This window comes from Trachurus japonicus, chromosome 19, assembly GCF_045865225.1.
Source record: "Trachurus japonicus isolate A0001 chromosome 19, Traja_1.0".
NCBI classification, from domain to species: Eukaryota; Metazoa; Chordata; class Actinopteri; order Carangiformes; family Carangidae; genus Trachurus; species Trachurus japonicus.
In genome coordinates this window covers 6187755-6207075 of record NC_140925.1, presented here as the reverse complement: position 1 = coordinate 6207075, position 19321 = coordinate 6187755, and the positions used below count along the sequence as shown (strand labels likewise).

The following is a 19321-nucleotide window of genomic DNA, read 5'->3' as shown; positions in this document are numbered from 1 at the left end:
GTAAAATCAAATTTAGTCAAAAATATTTACACAAAATATTGAAGTACCTATTAAAGGGACATTGTGTAACTTCTCCTGTTATCTATTCACGAAAATCGATTATTTCGCTCAAAAGTCTGTTTTTCATTACTCAGTAACCCCCCCCACCCCCCCATCAACAAACTGAAGTGTTTTCCGGTAAGCTCTGAATTTGCCGTTCATATCATTCATATCTACATGGAGCGGGTAAGCTCGGGGCTGGCTGCCATGTCGTGTCGCCATGTTTTTACGTTCAGTGGCAGCGTGACGGTAGGAAACCGTGGAAACGCACCAGAGACACCGGAGCTGTCGGCTCAGGTCGAGGTGGCTGTCGTCCGTCTGCCGTCTGTCCAATTTCACGTGAATGCAGCATGAAAAATACGATTGAGTTGCTTGCGATATACAACCGCAACGCTAGATGGGAGTAATTAATTCCTACACAATATACCTTTAATATAGGACCAATTATTAATCGCCAAGGGGAAGTGTTTGAAATATTCAAGTCATTAATTGTCATCTATACCAAATTTAAGTAAGTAAATTCTTTACTTTATTTTAATCGTTTTTTTTTATTACAAATGACACACTAACATTTAATTTCCTACCAATTCAATGTTACGTTAGGTAAATGGACCGGTATCTGTGCATTTACCTTTACTGTCGATATGGTTCCAACATAATTATTTTTGGAAAGTCACGGTATTTATGAATCTTTAAAGGGACAACGAGGAGTTTTGGAAAAGCGAAGCGTTTTCATACTACATTTATGAGCCTCCGCGCACACCGTAAAATTCTTTTGACCGGCGCAAGACGGACTCATGTTTTCATTCATCAATAATTAAAGTCAGAGGTTCAAAGAGGTTCAGTTACCGTAGTAGTTCCGACCATAAACGGCGATTCAGCTACGTTATTCTCATGACTCGTTGCGAAACTGAAAGTAAAGAAACGCTGGTCGGCTCGATCAGCATCTCCGCCACCACTAATAGTAACAAAATAACGATAGAGACAAAACGACATATTTATCGAAAATGGGCCCATTAACAAGTGTGGGTAGCGGAGATTCATCCACATTAACGTGAGACTTTTTTATAACCGATTAGAAACTCCTCGTTGTCCCTTTAAGGTTAATTAATTGTGGCGTTTAATACTGCGATTAATTGTGAAAACAAGTAATCATGACATCCCTACACACACACACACTGACACATGTGGCCTTGCACATAGCAGCAAACACACACATACACATACAGTACATACTGACATGGTGAGACTGAGTTGGACTCGTGTGTTTCCCAGTGAAATAAAGATGGTAATTTGGTCTCAGCTGTTACAGAGCACATTAAGAAAGACAGTGTGATGCTTCCTCTCTCTCTCTCCGTGCACAGTTGGCTCACCAGCAGGACGGAGTGAAACATGGCCGCTCAGGAGAGATGAGACGCACGATGTGGTGGTGGTGAGAGGAGGAATGAGAGCGAGCAGTCGGCCGTGCAGGGGGTCGGAGGGAAGGAGGGAGAGAAGATTTAGAGCCGCGCTAATCAACGCGTTTTCTAATAACAAAGGCTCAGATGACTGAGTGTGATGGGGGAAGGTGTCGCACACACAGAGTTATCGCTGCAGCTTTAAATCCTCACCCCAGAATAAAAAGGGCTTTTCTCATTAGGCAATTAAGTGTCCGGTTGATTGACAGTTGGATTGTTAATGAGTCGTTTAATATGAGATTGTATGACCTTTGCTGATTAGCAGAAATCGATGCTGAAACACAAGAGGAGCTTGAGTGGAGAAGAATCGTTTACACACAAGTGAAGGTAGAGTTATGTGGTCTTATTGCTATGGCGACGACAAATGTGGCTATCACGATGTCATCTTCAGCATGACAAGATGTGGGAGGGAAGACAAACTGATGACTTGTTGTGTAGTTGGCCATTCGTAAAGTAAAAAGTCTTACCGGTAACTAAAAGAAATATTTAAAATTAAAAATGGCTTCCGTCTCCTAATGATGAGGTCGTGGTCGTTACTGGCTCTGTGGTGTTTCCATAACACCCGACCTCGGCTCAACAACATGATGGGTTTTTTATTTTTCACTTATGAATTGAACTTTTGTCAGAGACAGAACGTGATTGAACATGACGTCTTTAACAAGTTATATAATCTCATTAAATCATTTATCAGGCATGAAATATCAAACCAGTTCCAGTTTCGGTGGTTTTCTTGCTTTGCGTTGATGTTTTGCAGTGAATAACTTTACATTTTTATTAACTAGAAAATGGATTTTTCTTCATCTGGAAACAATAGAAACATCTCAGCTCATATGACAGCTGCAGCTCAGCGGGAGCGTCCGTCCTCTGAGGTGGCTCTTGCTCTTATGGTTTATTTATTAACGGTTTGTAATGGTTACGTGCAGTGCTTTAAGTGGGAAAAAATAAGTGCCGGTACTCCCCTTTTCAGCTGTTGGCTGGTAAATTAGGCGGTGGGCGGTCGATACCAGCACATCATTAAGTGACAGGCTACTTTACATTCAAATATGATGTTGATTAAAAAAAGAAAAACGTTCAATTGAACTTTCCAGAAAGATTTTTAAAAAGTATTTTCTTGTTAAAATCCATCTGTGAATAATGTATGACGACAAATGAATCAGTATTTGTTATTTTAAGTTTACCCACTTCATAAAGTATCTCTATCCTTCCCTAATTGCTGTCCTAAATTATTGCCAAATTAAAATTTTCACTAAAATCAAGAAGTTTTTGTGATTTGTGGCCAAATAAACAGCCTCCACAGACAGCTGTCATTGTTCTAACAAGCTGACAGCAACAGTTTCACAGTGTTTCTCAGTAAGAGCTTTCATTTTACTCTGCTCTTGTTAACAAGTAGTGTTAAGCATTTTGGGAAATATGACTCACATTTAAGCATGTTGAATACAGTAAGTGGAAGGCTACTTATTGGTAGGCTACCACTGGAAAGTCATGTAAATGGCTTTACACTGTAACTCACGAAGGTTTTAGTCGCTCCACATTCACATCTCGTCTGGACACATTGAGTTATAGCCTACTATGACGAGGCAGCGGCGTGCGCTCCGTACGTGCATGTGAGAGAGTCATGGATGAGAGAGCGCACAGCGCGGCAGCCCCGCCCCTCAGTGAGAGACAGAGGAGCAGCGGAGAACAGGGCAACAGAACCGTGGCGCTCAGGGTGAAAGAGGCATCACTATCACAAATCGGTCAGAGAGAATGAGAACAGGACAGAGTATGTCCAGACTCCCGGTACTCCCCGGTGCGCCGTAAAAAGTCCCGGTACGCCGGGGGTTAAAATCTAGAAGTGCCGGTACTCCGTACCGGTGAGTACCGGCCCACTTAAAGCACTGGTTACGTGGCGGAGGCGGCGCGGCGCGGCACGGGTTCTGGTCGCATTGTGTTACTCATGCTGCTGCAGTTGTCGTTTTGTGTTTTCATGACCTGCTGCAAGGGAGGATCAGGAGGTGAGGGAGACATTGTGATGCAAAGCGGTGCAGCGTGATATGACTCCACACAGCCTTGAAGTGGAAAGCAGTATCATTCTGATGCCATCACACACACACACAGAGTCACACACACACACACACCTCTCAGTGAGCTTCCTCCGCCTCACGGTAAATTCATACATTAATGCCAGCCAGAGACCTTGACAGCTGGAGCAGCTCGAATCATTCCAGCGCCAGTGGCCCTGACTCGTACTTGGCTTTCACTTTTGTCTTGTTCCCCCGGCATCTAAAGGCTTGTGTGCTTCACAGAACATCACATCCTCCTCCAGTGTGTCTGTTCTGCTGTCATGCACTGACTAAAAGACAGACTGATCAGAAGACACACAGACACACACACATGCACGGTTTAGCACACACACACAAATATGCTTTAAAATAAATAAATAAATAAATAAAACGAAGTAAATACGGAAAGTGTTGCCATACCAAAGATGCATGAAATGAAAAATTATTCAAATCGAGCATCTCGAAACACGGCTGCGCCCCTAAAAACACATTAATTGTGTATTTATTTATTTTTAGATTTCAATTTCTGCCCCATTGAAGTCAAATTAACTGCTCTTGCGCATGAAGAGACTAAGCTGCATCAGATGCAGAGACGTCAAATGCATGGAAAATGCACGAGACAAAAGCAGCACGTAACAGACTTTAACCCACACAGATGCATCATCGTCAGCAGAGTGCAACACGGTGGTTTCATGCACACAAAAGCTTATTTTAAGAGAGTCCCTGTCATTACATTGAGAAAAAAAAGTCTTTATTCCACATCTAAATTATATAACTAATTCAAATCCAATCAAGTCTTGATAGAAATTACCCAAACTCTTGCAAACTGCAAATGGAGCTGCATAATAACCACGTTAATTCCAACTCTGGCCTCCATTATTATTTGAAGAAATAAAGATCTATGAGAACCTGCTAAAGACAGAGAATATAACCAAGTGTTTAATTGGCTCTCGCTGCTGATAGACAATCTGTGGCTGTTGATTAATTAATAGAGCTGCTGCTGCTGCTGCTGCTGCTGCTGCTGCTGCTGCTGCTGCTGCTGCTGCTGCTCATCGGACCAGTCCAGAGAGAAGAAGATGTGTGAGGGAGAAGCAGAGAGGGAGAGAGAGAGAGAAAGAGCGAGCGCCGGCCTGGATCAGAAAGAATATATGATAAACACGGAGCAGTGCATTGTGGGAGCAGTGCATCATGGGAGCAGTGTACTCATGATGTGCGCACATGTGTGACGTCATCTATACACAATGGATACACACCTCTGCTCATCCAGGTGTCATTAAAAAACAATACAGAGCACGTGAGCACATGTGTAGACTCTGAGGTATGTGTGTGTGTGTGTGTGTGTGTGTGTGTGTGTGTGTGTGTGTGCGCTCCAGTTGCACATGTGCCTCTTTGTCAAGGCGATACTTTATTGAAAAGTCACTGTCCTTGGTAAAGGACATAACTGCTCAGCCAATAACGACCTCTCTTTCTCTCTCTCACACACACACACACACATACACACACACTCACACAAACACACAAACATACACATTACACCCACCACCCTCTGCTGCTCTGTGATGCTCATCTTCACACAGAGACCGGAGTGTTAAAGGGATGAAGGGAAGAGCGTGTGTGTGCGTGTGTGCATGTGAGTTTATGTGTGTGGAGGGGCAATCAAAAGACAGTGAGGGGGTAGAGGAGGGGGGGGGGGGGCATGGGAAATGTGCTGGAGCATCTGAGAGAGGGGGAGGAGTCTGATCCCGGGATAAATCTGAATGTCACATTGGCAAAGTGTGAGAGCTCACACACACACACACACACACACACACACACACACACACACACACACACACACACACACACACACACGACCACAAACCTCGGATCACGATGCATTTAATTGCATAAAGTTTCATTAAAGGGATACTTCACCCAAAATCAATAATTCACCAATTTTCTGCACAAGATTTGCTGCGAGATGTTCTTCCGTGTTTACATCATACATCCAATGGTTTACAACGATGAACGAACATCTCACAGCAAATCCCGCAGAGCCACTGGGAGCTACTACTACAACAAGGCTAAAAACAGAGATCAAATTATTTTTTTCTGAACAACTTTTTCATGTGACGGCTTCAGGACACTTGGGTCAGTACAGACGAGCAGTATGGAGGTATCTGGATGTTTCATAGTGTGTGTTTTGGACGATTCAAAAGTGAACTCTATCCGCCACCATTATATGAAAACCCGTCGCCAGCCGGACCCCCCCGGAACTCCAAAAGCGTTTTGATGACTCTGAAAGTTCTCTGAACCCTTCCTTGGCATGACGGTGAGTAGATGATTGGTGAATTATTGTTTTTGGGTGAAGTATCCCTTTAAGTGAAGCTTGGTAACTGTAACGCTCCACCTTATCTCCACCTAAAAGATACTGCCTCAGCTACAAAGGTCGGAGCAGCTTGGATCAAAGTTCAGCTAATTTGAATTTTCTGCCCAATGCACAGCAACATCTGCTCACCATGATGTCAATATGACGTTTCCTTTTCAGCCTTTTCCTGTTGTGAACAGTCAAGTGGGTTAAAAAACAAAACAAAAGGACTCAGACTTGGACTTGGCTCTTCCTTGGGACTTTCAAAAACAAAGACAACTAAGTCTCAACTCTGCAAAAGCTTCCTCTCTCTTCTGTAGCCAGACAGCTAAACTTTTTTTTTTCCTTTTAGCTAAAAATGAACCTCAGAGGTTCAGAGACTTTCTTCCTGAGCAGTGAACTCACTCCACAGAGCGCTGACAGTATGGATGAGCATCAAACCTAAAAGGAAATTACCTTCTGATTAAAAGCCAAGACCTCATTAGAGATATTTTATCCCTCCTGCAGGTTAGGCAGTCGGGCCCGGGTCTATATCATCATCTATGTATGTGCCCGATGAATGAAATGGTTTCAAATGGAGCGTCTCATTCTCTGTCACTCACTTTGACACACACACACACACACATATACAGTGGTTAATGAAGGAGGTTCGTAACGCATGCACCAGCAGTCAGCAGCACCCACACTTTCAGGTGGGTGAGTGACAGGAAGGGAGAGAAATAAAAAAAATAAAAAATAAAAATAAAAAAACAGATAGAAGAATGACAGAAGAAGGAAATGCACTGTTGCACTGTAACCAAGTGACCTGGGGGAGTTGGGGACATGCAACACTTGTGGAGGATAAAGCAAACAACCACAGCAGATTACGGCACAGCTGACAGGAGGAGCGAAGATAGAACAGGAGAGGAGGGAAGAACGAGGGGCAGAAAGAAAGAAAGAAAGAAAGAAAGAAAGAAAGAAAGAAAGAAAGAAAGAAAGAAAGAAAGAAAGAAAGAAAGAAAGAGGAGCAGGTGAAGCAGTTTTGCAGACTGGGCTGCAGGTGTGGGAACTGCCAATTATTTCACACAAACAGCAGCACAACAACGCACTTGTTAGGGCGCTGAACCCCAGCGTTCCAGTTCACGTGTCTCCACACTCTTCACACATAGAGCATAGAGATCATTAAGCTCAGAAACACTATTCAGCCACACTCTTCACTCGCCTGCCTCCAACCATAAAACAAGCTCCTGCAACACACGCAAACGCCCTCTCTCTCTTGTCTTTTATCGTCTGGCTCGAGAAATAAAAGAGAAAAGATCTTTGTCTGCATTATTAATAAACAAGGTGATACACGGGAGCAGGGGCATTGTTCTTAACATGAATTGTGAATCTGTGGGATCTGTTTCCTTCAGTAACGGGAGGGGCGAGAGGGGTTCAGCTCAACCCTGCCAGATGTGGGCTCTGGCAAAAAAAAAAAAAAAAAGGCCAGAAAACATTGTGTTACTGAAGATACATCATCTTAAATTATCGATATGATCGTATTGATTCGCAGCAGGAACCATGAATTCATTGTCTCTGCCCTTGGCGTACAGTTCAGCTGGATATTGGCTTTCAGCACCACGGACAGCAGCAGCCCACGCACACAACACAACACAACAGCACCGCCGAGGTTTCTCCTGCAGGAAACACAGTGTGCTGTGCTCAAACACATTCTTGGACCCTGAAGAGATGTGATGTTGTTGCAGCCAGACAGAAACATCTCTGGGCCTGGTGGATGCACGGACCGAGCTGCTGAAATCGGGTTGATTTAAAAAGACATTTTTCATGACATCTTCCTGGACGCTTGGTCAGACTTTTAATCTTCTAACAGGCCTGGGTCTGTCTGGTTTTTAGGGCAGATGAAAAGTGGTAACAATGAAATTGCTGTAGATGTGCCAGTGTTAGCGAAGTGGCTAAATTTCAACTGTCTTTCCTTGGAGAGATTATGAAGGAAGCATTAACGTGATAAAGAGGACGGCATGTGAAAACTGCCAGTATCAAAGGATGTTAGTAATCCAAAGTGAGGACAACACATTAATATGTTAGCATGTTAGCATGTTTATATTTGTGTTTGTGTTAACACCATTTTAATCTATCACAAACAAACAACAGCTACGTTTTTATATGATTTCAGACAGACCTGTCACCACAGTCTCGGCTCTGTTGACTGAATAAAATTAGAAGCTAACTTAAAGGAGATATATTATTCCCCTTTACCACAAATTAAAATAGTTCCCAGGTGTCTTAAAGATATGTCTGTGACATGCTTCGGTCAAAATCCCCCAAGGATCAAACATCACAGCTCTTTTCATCCTCTCAAAACAGCCCTGTTCAGAACGTCTGGTTTCAGTGCCTGTCCCTTTAAATGCAAATGAACCACTGTTTGCCCCACCCCCTTCTACCCATACCGGTACTCACAGGTAGGGGTGGGATTATGCAAATTCAAAAACTAATTACATCATTGTCAGACAACTGAGGGAACAGCTCATAAAACCACATGGATTTCAACCTCGGGAGCCTGAAAATTACAGATTTTTTTTGTCAATTCTCACATTTTGGGGGCCGGAAGACGAGACAAACATCTAAATATATGTTAAAGAGCCTTCAAAAAGTGATATTTCTATAATATGTCCCCTTTAAAGTAGCACTATCGTAAATTCCAATTCTTTGTTCGGCCACTGGATGCGGCCAGTGGTGCAGCGTATCAGATATTCATCCTCATTCTCTCTACATAGCGTGCTGTTCAGAAGGTGGGACTAAGCGCCGGGCCGGCTTGTCTCATAAGGAATTCTGCATTTGCTCCACAGGCACTACACCATTGGCTGTATTTTGTGTACATATAGTTATAGCTCCCCTGGACCTATTCATTGTATATTTCAGTTTTTTTATTGCTATTACTGCTGTATTTGCGATAATGCTACTTTAAAGCTACACTAGGGGCATGTCAGCCATTTTTATTTCTGTCAGTTCATCGTTACAAATATCAGGACGAATGTTAAGTAGCCTACATGAACCAGAATTTTAAAAGAGTCTCATGAAAACACACTCTGTCCTTCAAATGTGTCAAATGAATTTATTCCTCCTTCATGAAACATGAATTTGCACAGTAGATTTGTGAAACATTTACACACAGCTCCGTGTCCTGTGGAGTTGATTTGTGTCAGACGCCACATGATTTGATTATAGCCCACTACAAACAGCTGGACTGTTTGTCATATGAGCTACATGTTCATGCACAGTGCACACACAACCACAAACACACACACGTCCTCATTTTTGTCCAAAAGGAACGAGATGCAAGCTTAACACTTGTCCACTCGTTGCTGTCAAATACTTCACAGTGGATCAAAGATAAACCTGCTAACAAGCAGTCTTCCAGCTGCATGTCCACTGGCAACAAGCAGCTCTTGCATGTCCTTTGTGGTTACCCCAACACCACCATCACCACCCAAAAAAACAACACTGTCAGAAAGTAAGAAGTTGTTAATCCAAAGCAGCTGCTCGTCTCTTACAGACTCACTGAGGAGGAGGAGGAGGAGGAGGAGGAGGAGGAGGAGGAGGAGGAGGAGGAGGAGGAGGAGGAGGAGGAGGAGGAGGAGGAGGAGACCCACATCAAACCCACCTTCAATCTTCTCTGCAAAAGTAAAATGATGCAGCAGATTGAACACAAACAAATCTGAGTACCTTCTCTCTCTATCTCTATCTCTCTGTCTCTCAATCTCTCACTGTATTTCAGCTACATATTTATTGGAAATCTATGCACAGAGCTGCAAACACAAAGATTATCTCACAGCTCAAATTATTCTTTGTATACGAGGAGTCAATCTGATGACAGTTTGTTAGTTGCATCTGACTCCAGACAGAGGCAGCTAGGCCTTCAATGCACCTCCCACCCCCACCACCCGACCTCTGTTCCCTCCTCTCATTCATCGTTCATGCATTTCATGTAACATCAGCAGCAGAGGAGCGGCAGCGTTGCAACGGCAGCAGAATTAAAACAGCAAACTATTTTTTTTTTTTTCCCGAGGTGTCAACAATGAGACGTTCTCTTACAAAGCACTGCCGGGGCATTCTCGCAGTGTGAGTGTGTATTTATTTTTAGGCGCAGCAGAGGGAGTTAAGGCAGTCCAGCAACGAGTGGCAAGCAAGTGGGTAACCTGGTTTCTCTGAGACACAAAAAGAATCATGTGAATCCCCAGAGAGCCGGAGGACTGCAGGCCTGAAGTGGACTTTCTACCTCGTTCTCGAAGCAGGATGTCACTCACGGGGTCCTTTCTCTCTTCTTTTTTTTTTTACTATAACTCCCTGTTGTTTCTCTACGGCCCCTCTCGTTTTAGCTGCTCACACAGACAGACACACACACGACGACGTACTGTAGACACCCGGTGCATATTATTACTCTACTACATTATGCCTCCACAGTCGGCACAGTGCCTTGACTGGGCGGAGAGAGCGAGTGGTCACATTACACTGCAGTTACATCACATTCCTTCAGTCTCCTAAGCAACCAGGTGTCCTCTAACAACAAAAGCTACACAACTACAACCCTGTTATGTCACCCTGCGGTTGTCACACTGTGTTCAAGGCTCCGTGGCAAACAGACCGAAAAAAAAAGAAAAGATATTTCATTTCTCATCATTGCGATCGGCCTCCGTACCGTTGTGTGAAGAAGACGCCGTGGTGTTTTTGGTGCAGTCAGTCAGTGGGGTTTGCTCTTGAACATGGGGAGTGGGAGGTGTGAGTTTGTTGTTTTGCTTTTCAGAGCAGTTAAAGCAAGAGTTCGAAAAGAGGTGAGGCTTTCTTCCCTGAAAGAGTATTCGGCTATAAGTGACTCATCTAGAGCCAAAAAACCTCTGATGGAGACGAGAGGCTTGGTGCAGGTGGGCCGAACCGAGGCTCGGTCAGAGAGAAGAGAGAAGCTGTGGTCACTGCCTGCATGGGCCCACAGATAGCTATTACGCCACAGTTACATAAAAAAAAGAATAAAATATACAGGTTGAGAAACTAAATGACACCAAACAGGGGTGATTGAAACTTTTTTTTACTGTGCAATTACTTTTGATCTGTTTCCCCGAGTCATAAAATTTTTATTTACTCCTGTGGGACGGTGTTGAGAAATAAAAGCTAGGCACTTTCTTACGTACTTGTTTCTTTTCTTACTCAGAGTTGGATGAGTCCTATAGCGAACGTAAGAGGCCGAGGATGTAGGACACTTCCCTTTAACTTACACCCGAGCTGCAGGATTCACGCTGAATGGCAGCAACATCAAAGAGTCCTGGACATAGTGGGAGCAACGGAGAGGATGTGGCATGTGCTTCGTGTATGTGTGTGTGTGTGTGTGTCCAAACCTTGTTATCTCCTGCAGGTAATGGAGGAGGAGCCCTCAGAGGCTTTGTCTCCTGAAATTATCAAAGCTTTGATTTGGCACAGACTGGTCCTCCAGGTGGAAACGGCCCTGCAGCATTCTGCACCCGCTACAAACCTGATAAGTGAAATCTGGCTGGTGATGGCTGGACAGGAGCTCCAGGCTCGCTGGAGCTCTCTGTCTGTCTGTCTGTCTGTCTGTCTGTCTGTCTGTCTGTTTGTCACAGCCTGGACATAGGCGACTTTGTTTCACAGTCAGACATGTTAATGAACCATGGTTCAAAACGAGCCTCTCATCTCTGTTTCCAGAGCCGGTCAGGCTGCAGGACATAGGCTACACAGTATTATGGCTAATTGGATTTAGGAATTGAAAATAATTACCACCAGTCAACAGTCTGAATCTGTTTAGCATCTTTTGGAAATGGCCATTATCTACTGAGTGATGATTGTTTGCTAAATTTTAATTTCACAGATGTCACACGCACACGCTCACAATGTAGCACTGCTGTCTTTTGACTTATTCAAGAACCAGGTCCTAAATGGAAAAGTGTGATGAACAATGTGTTTCAAAGTTGGGAGCACACGGCGCTGTATCACTCCCTCCCTCTCTCTCTCTCTCCCTCTCCTCTCTGTCTGTCTGTCTCCCCCTTTTTTCCTTCACCCCTCGTGCCCCTTAAAAGCCTCCTATGAATATTCCATCAGCCGACAGAGCCTCTGCTCTCGCTCTTCATTTAGTGATTCAGTCCGTAAGTAGCTTACATAAACCTCCATTTTTATGTATATGAACATAATCATAGCACAAGTGTGTAGATTCACACAGAGAGCAGACCCAGAGGCGGGAAACATGGAGAATGAGTCTGAAAAAGTGGCAAAGACATTGGAGGGGAAATGGAATAGGTTTAGCATAAATTAGCTATTAGCTATTAGCGCTGTTTCCAGGCAGGACACTTCTCTAGTGTGTGTGTGTGTGTGTGTGTGTATATACGAGAGTGTGTGTTTGATGTAATGTGTGCTGCCCCACCGGTGGTGATGATACTACAGAGTGAGATAAATGACCTCATATCCTCATGTCTGAGCTCTGCACTCATGTGCTCGCTGGAAACTACAGCATCATCATCATCATCACCATCAGGGCCTTGGGAGCACCAATTACAGTAGAAATTACTGTAAAAAGCGTTAGGTTGTGATGCTGAAGTCCAACTTTTTTCTATCTTTCTTTTTTTTTTTTTTTTTACAGCAGAAGTAGCCTAAACTCCTTTTCCAGAGTAAATCGTATTACCACAAAATAAACAGCAGCCTGCTGGAGAAACGGATACTAAATGCTAACAGCACCAGGCTGAATCCTGGGGATATGTGCTAAGAAAGACTGAGAGACAAAGACACAATGGTGCTGCTAGCATACTAATATTTAGCCTGTATAATGTAGCATGCCCACCATCTTATTTTAGCATCTTTAGCAGGAGTTTGCAAAACTATGGCGACAGCAGAGCGAGACATACAAACTACTGGAGACACAGAAAGAGAGAACGATATCTAGCACAGGGAACGAGGCTGGACACTATAACCCAGGTCACTGCAGCTGAAGAATATCACAATTTAATTTCATGGCAGTGCACCCAATGGTTCCAGGGTGCCATTCCGAAGGGCCGCCACTCCGAACGTTTACTTTAATTTGTCGGAATGCCGACCCTTAATTATTTATGGGAAAAGGGTGCCATTACGAACCTGAAAGAAAGGGTGCCATTCCGAACCTGAAAAAATCTTGAATGGTTTACGGCACGGAGTAAATAAGCCTAATTGCGGTGGTAGCGTAGTGGTCAGAGCATCTGCACTTGACATGGTGGATCAGGGTTCGACTCCCGGGGGAGATACATATTAACTGAGATTTTATTGGCCTCTACCTAACCTTTTTACTAAACTTAACCAACTCCTTTCTACATTGCCTAAACCTAACCAAAGCACAGAGCAAGGACATTTATTTTCAGCAGGAGTGCCGCGGCTGCATCAGACCGGTTACACCCCGCCTTTCCGAAGCCCCGCCTTTCCGACAATAGACTTCCATTCATCGTAATAGCGGGGTTTTCTATTTTTTCTAAAGACCCCGCTACTCCGAAAAGGCTATTGGGGGAAAACCCCCCACTCCGAACGGACAGACGGACCTAATCAGAAAGGAACCAGAGGCTGTGCAGTGCGCATTGATCCTTTTTTCCTTTTTGGGGTCAAACGGATCATGTGCATAATTAACTGCAAAACAAGCAAATACTTAATATTAATGACATAATGTTCATTATGCTTCCAGCCTGTCTAGCCTCTACCTGGTCTTTTTACTAAACTTAACCAACTCCTTTCTTCATTGCCTAAGCCCAACCAAAGCATCTCCCTCAGTCAGCTGTCAGCCCGAGCGGCGGCTGCAGCCTCGCGCCCCTGTGAGCTCAAGCCGGCTTCAGCCGTGCTCGAGCGGAGCAGGGGGGGAGAAAAAGAAAAAAAGTGTATTTCTATTACTGTGTGGAAATCTCCAACAACGGAGTCGGGGAGAAAGCAAGTGGGACAGATCTGCCTAGTCCCTGAGCAGCGCACGTTTCACAGACAAGCCACAAAGCAGAATGTAAACAACGTCACGCGGTTCAGCACCTTGGACAGCTGCGGGGGGGAGGAGGGGGTGTCGGAGTAGCGGTGTTTCGAAGTGGGGGTATTTCGGAACAGCGGGGTGTCGAAGTGGAGGGGTGTCGGAATGGAGAGCTGTCCCCCATCAGACCATGGATGTAATGCATCAGACTCGCACCTGGGTGAAACTTTGGAGGGGGAGGGGGAGGGGGAGGGGCCGGTCGGGCGCTGTCCCCGCGGCGCGTCGTGTCAAGCCGGGCAGGAAGTCAAACCACGAGAGAATCCGGTCAATTTTCAAAATAAAACACATTCGGAACGGCGGCCCCTCGGGAAGTTCGAAATGACGGACCTTCGGGAATTTTCGGACTGGCAGACCGTCGGAATGGCGGTCCTTCGGAATGGCGGTCGCCCCCCGCACCCAATAGTTATTCACTGAAAACCGCAAATGTCAAACTCCTGGTGGCGCTAGAGAAAAACGTCCAAGGTCACCGATAAGAACTCTTCCACTATGACTGAATGAGTTTTGAACAGATGCAGAGTATATGAAACAGACTGTGCAGAATAGGATGGTTTTAATCTGCACTAATCCATGTTTTTATATAAATAAAGGATCAAATGACAGTTTTTTTAATTAGATACAACTGATGTGGCAGCAAAAGCTAAGATTGGAAATAACCACAGTGACTCTTTAAGTGTTCGGTTTGATCATAAACTGTTTCTTCTCTCACCGTCCGACTCTCTGAGCTCCTCAAATCCCCATTTAGATCCATTTTGTGTAATTATTTCACTCGACTCTTAATTCAATACTGATTCATCAGAGGTTATTATTCATTTATGCTAAACTCGTCTCCTCGTGACACAGGTGAGAGCGAGAGAGAGAGAGAGAGCAAGCGAGCGATCGCTAACACCACCAGTGCCAGAATAACATCTGGTCCAAACATCGTGATCAAGGCATGTGAGACGAGCACTCGCTGTCTGTGCAGCTGATGTACAGTAAACCGAGACAGGAAGTACAACGCACAGGATCTGCCATATTTCAGCTTTTCAGTCCTGCTGCGAGAAGCTGCTCTGAAAAAGAAAAAAAAAACACACAAAAAAACCACACAAAGACTTCACTCTCAGAGCTGAAAAGCCAAGGCCAAGAGAAGAATCCAACAGCTCTGCTTCTTTTTCGATTGGTATTGTGTCCAGTCTTTCTTTTGTTGCGTTGACTGACTTGAATGTTTTGTTTATTATTATTATTATCATCATCATCATCGTCATCATCATCATCATGTCAAAACTGCATCTACAAAGACCTCGTTTTCTAAGTAAGATAAAGACAGTGGTACTTTGTGTAAGAAGAACAGCGTGTTCTGTTCCGTGCTGTTACGTGTTGTCGCTCTCTGTGTGTCGACAGCTCTGACGCTCGGTCAGGTTCAGGGAGGGAACAAACACTAGAGTGCACGACCGGGGCCAATGTTCCTGCTCACAACAGAAATGACATTCAAACTACTATTAGTATACACACAGTACATTTACTCCTAATGACAAGGGCTCCGCGTGTGACTGGCTCTAGCTCGGCTCTGCTCTGTCAGGGGCTGGTGGCTTCCACACAGTCTCTACATGACTTTAAAATAAAACTCCACTGACTCAGTCTTTTTAATTTGACAATAGTTTCTAATGGTTTCAAAGAGCAGTGACTCAGAATATATGATACTGTCGTTGAGTCTGGAGCTTCCTGTTGGACCCACGGCTGCACAGAGGTTGTAAAGTGAAGTGTTTTAAAGCTGCATGACATGTGATAATGGCCACAATGAAAATAACAAAATCCTGAGCTTTGCATTCGGTGGGAGTTTAATTCAACACTGATAATGATAATAAACTGAAAAACTGATTTATATTTCACAGGCCTGTCAGAATTTTAATGTGCAATTTGGAGAATAGATTCTTGGGGTTGAAAATGTGCTAGTAATAGACTTAGTAACGATAATGATAATGATAATAATAATGTGCTGCTTCACTTGACGCTGCAGCACCAAGGCAACAATTTGCAAATGCTTCCTGTTCAGCTGATTTTGATTATTTTAATGTGAGTGATGTAATAATATGATATAATGCAGCAGCAGTGCAGTTTTGTTCTTTTAAAGATGACGTGTGTGTGTGTTTTGGTGTGATTAGCCAGGTCAATATAGCATTGAGGTGAGTAGCAAGTCGCGCTAACAGCGAAATGGCACTTCCTCTGTTCACTCAAAAGCGCCAGTGTTCTCAGTCTGATTGCGTCAGTCACCTCCAACACACACACACACATAGACACAAACACACACCCTCCGCCAAAGTTGCTCAAGAGCAACCTCCGCAAGGTCAGCCGGGCGCAGCGCAGCTCCAAACAACACTCCAATTAACTCCACAAATGAAACAAACACACTCGAGGGGTGTGTCTCTAATTATGAGTCACAATGACCGAGCTAAACCCGACCTGTTGGACACACACACACACACACTGCTGTAAAGTGTTTTGATGCCTAAACCTGATATAACATGTCATGTATTAGATTTGGATGGAGCTTTAATTATCTAAATCATTTTTTCAAAATAAAACCAGACCAAGAGGTCATTTCCTCATGAGAGACAAATCACCGACTGCTCATATTTAAGGGGGAAACAGCATCAACAGCTTTCATCAACAGTACAGTACATTACACAACAGCTTCAAGCATGATGGAGCTCAAAGTAGGTCCATTCAAAAGTGTTGAGTGGGTGGAGGGGGGGGATAAAAAAGATTATTGAGGGCAGAAAAACAGCAAAACAAGTGCGGACTCATGGGAGGCTGAACAGCGGTGTAGTGGCTGTGTGATTGGTGATTAGCAGGTAGACCGCTGCCATGATTCACGTCCTTAAATTAGCAGCGTCAGACAAAACCCCACTGGGAGCAGCAGACTGGCAGGGGTGAGCTGAGGAGTTTAAATGAAGTGGTGGTAATCAGCTTCAAGTCTGAAGACCAGACCAGTAAGATCGGAGGGGCCTCTTCAAATGGAAAACTAAGGAGCTCTTAATGTAACCCAGTGACCCCCCCCCCGATAGGCTGCTGCAGAGGCCCTGACAGTGACTGACGGACTTTGGCATGGAGCTAATTATCGGGCCTGTCTGAGCATGTGAAGTAATGACTTGGATCAGAGATCTGAGGGCCAATAGCATGAGTAACTGTAGTTTTTTTTTTTCATTTCTTTTTTCATTTCCCTCTGCCTGTGTGAGCCCAGCGAGGATGATGATGAGCCCGGCTGCGTTTCAGCACCGCGTCGCTGTCCACTCCTTCTAATCCACTCAGACTTTCCCTTTGAGGACGGTCACAGACTCCCTCAGAGCAGCTGGCTTCATACAAACACCCTGTGTGTTTGTTATCAAGGCAGCAGCACTAGAGAGAACTGTACGCCGCTCTAATCTGAAACATCTGTAACATAATATTCAGCACGGCGAGAAACCATGCAAGTTTCTCAGAAGGCGAAGCGCTCTCTTCCTCTTCTGCTCTCGTAGCAATCTGTACTCGGCCCAAAGTGCAGTGTTTGTATTTGTAAGACAGACAGAGATGATGATGTCCCACAAAATGTTCCAACAGCCCATTCCTCTACTTTGTTTATGTTTTTAGCCAAGCTAACAAGCTAACGGCGGTGTACATACAGAAATAACACACATACATGTGGACCAAATATTCCCATCCCCCAGAGGATGAATCCTGCAGCCTCCAATCCATCACTCTCTGACTTTGTTCTAGCGCCACCAGCAGGTCAAACTCAGCAGATTCATACAGATGTTCATGGTCCTCAGAGGATGAAGATGAAAATACTTCATTATTCCACTTCATTATTCCACATCATCATCTTAGATTTATTATTCTTAGCATGCTGAGCGTAACGCACAGACTCCCATAATAACATCTTCTCACATGTCCGGGGGGGGGGGGGGGGGGGGGCTCAGCTGTGAGTCTGTTTTCCTGTGACTTCTACCATTTTAGTCTCAAACATCGAGCACACATTCAGCGCTGATACGTCCACAATCAAGTTTGTCTCTTCTAAGCAGAAAAGGGCAGCAGTCCTCCCCATCTTTTGCGTATTTATCTACAGTATCCTGATGTGCAGCGTGTCCAACAGCCCAGGGTATAGAGCTCACACTGATAACACATGTATTTACACACAAATGCCACTATTTGCATACAATTCCACAATATTCCTCCAGTAGATTAAGTTCATCTGTGCAGAAAAGTGTGTTTTTTCCCCCTGTTTGTGTCTACTACTACTGTTGCTACAACCTATAACCTCCATCCATCCAGCTGATATTCCGAGTTGAGCCTTGGTGTGTGTGTGTGTGTGTGTGTGCAGGAGGCAGCTCTTGCTCTCTCTCTCTCTCTGTGGAAACTCAGCATGCAGTGATGAAAGCAGGCCAGAGAACAACTAGCCGACAGATATAGGCTATACACTCGTGCTGCTGACCGCTTTCCATCAGCAACACGGAGCTGAAGTTGAAGGTTGCCTGCGGCCAGGGCATCGCTCTGCGTGCGTGTGTGCATGTATGTCTATGTGTGCGTAGCTGTGTGTGATGCTGAGTGGTGATGCTGATGTTGCCAAACCTCCGCGCACACGCGTCTCCTTTAAGGAGATGTTTGCATCAGCTGTGCAAATAAAATACGCGTAGCCCCGTACAATAAATAAACACAACAGATGATGTGTTTTCTTTTTTTTTATTTGTATTGCTGTTAAATCTTACACCCTCGTGCTGTTTGGCCCCCGTGTCGAAACGAGGTTGTGCCCCGATGATTAAAACATGGCTGTGATGCGCTACGCTGTCAGATATCCAGTTTGCTCCGTATCCCCCAGCGCTCGTTGTAGCCATCCGACACATGAAAGCACCCCCCCTTTGCACGGATCGTAGGATAGAAAGAGAAATAATAACTCACACGCTCCCGTTGATCGATCCATGGATGCCATCGCTCGGGAGGGTTGGGAGGCGGGGGCACACAGCACCCCCCAAAAAGCTTGTTTAAAAAAAAAAGAGGAGCGAGAGAGAGGGGGAGAGAGGCAGAGAGAGGCAGAGAGCCGCTGTGGTTGACGGTGGTGTCCTGTGGCCGGTGAAAGGCTGCTGGCCGCTTCCTCCTCCTCCTGAGCTCCTGATGCACGGACGAGCACGCCTCCTGTAGCCGCTACTGTGCAGGACTGAGCATCACTCCGCGCACCGTGGAGCTCCACTAGTGTGGGATGATGATGTCGCGGGAATAGGAGCGTCAGTCTCTCCTTTTAAACGAGAACATCTATGTCTCCTGCCTGAGTCACCCTGCATTCATTTCAAGAGGGGGAGCCAAGGAAACACAGCTCCTATAGCGACTTGAAGAGGAAAAACACAAAGATTCATGCATAAAAAAATATAAAAAAAATCTTCTCACTGAAACATTTGACCCAAAATTATAGAGTTTCTAAGGA

At 44.7% G+C, this 19321-nt stretch overlaps 1 protein-coding gene across 1 annotated transcript in view; it reads right to left on the bottom strand.

The window, feature by feature from the left end:
- Positions 1 to 19059, bottom strand: part of tbkbp1 (TBK1 binding protein 1) — a 61594-nt gene extending 42535 nt beyond the window's left edge. The window contains exon 1 of the mRNA XM_085761562.1: positions 18802 to 19059. The gene's annotated coding sequence lies outside the window, so the exon portion shown is untranslated. The remainder of the gene's footprint in view (positions 1 to 18801) is intronic.
- Positions 19060 to 19321: the final 262 nt, after the last annotated feature.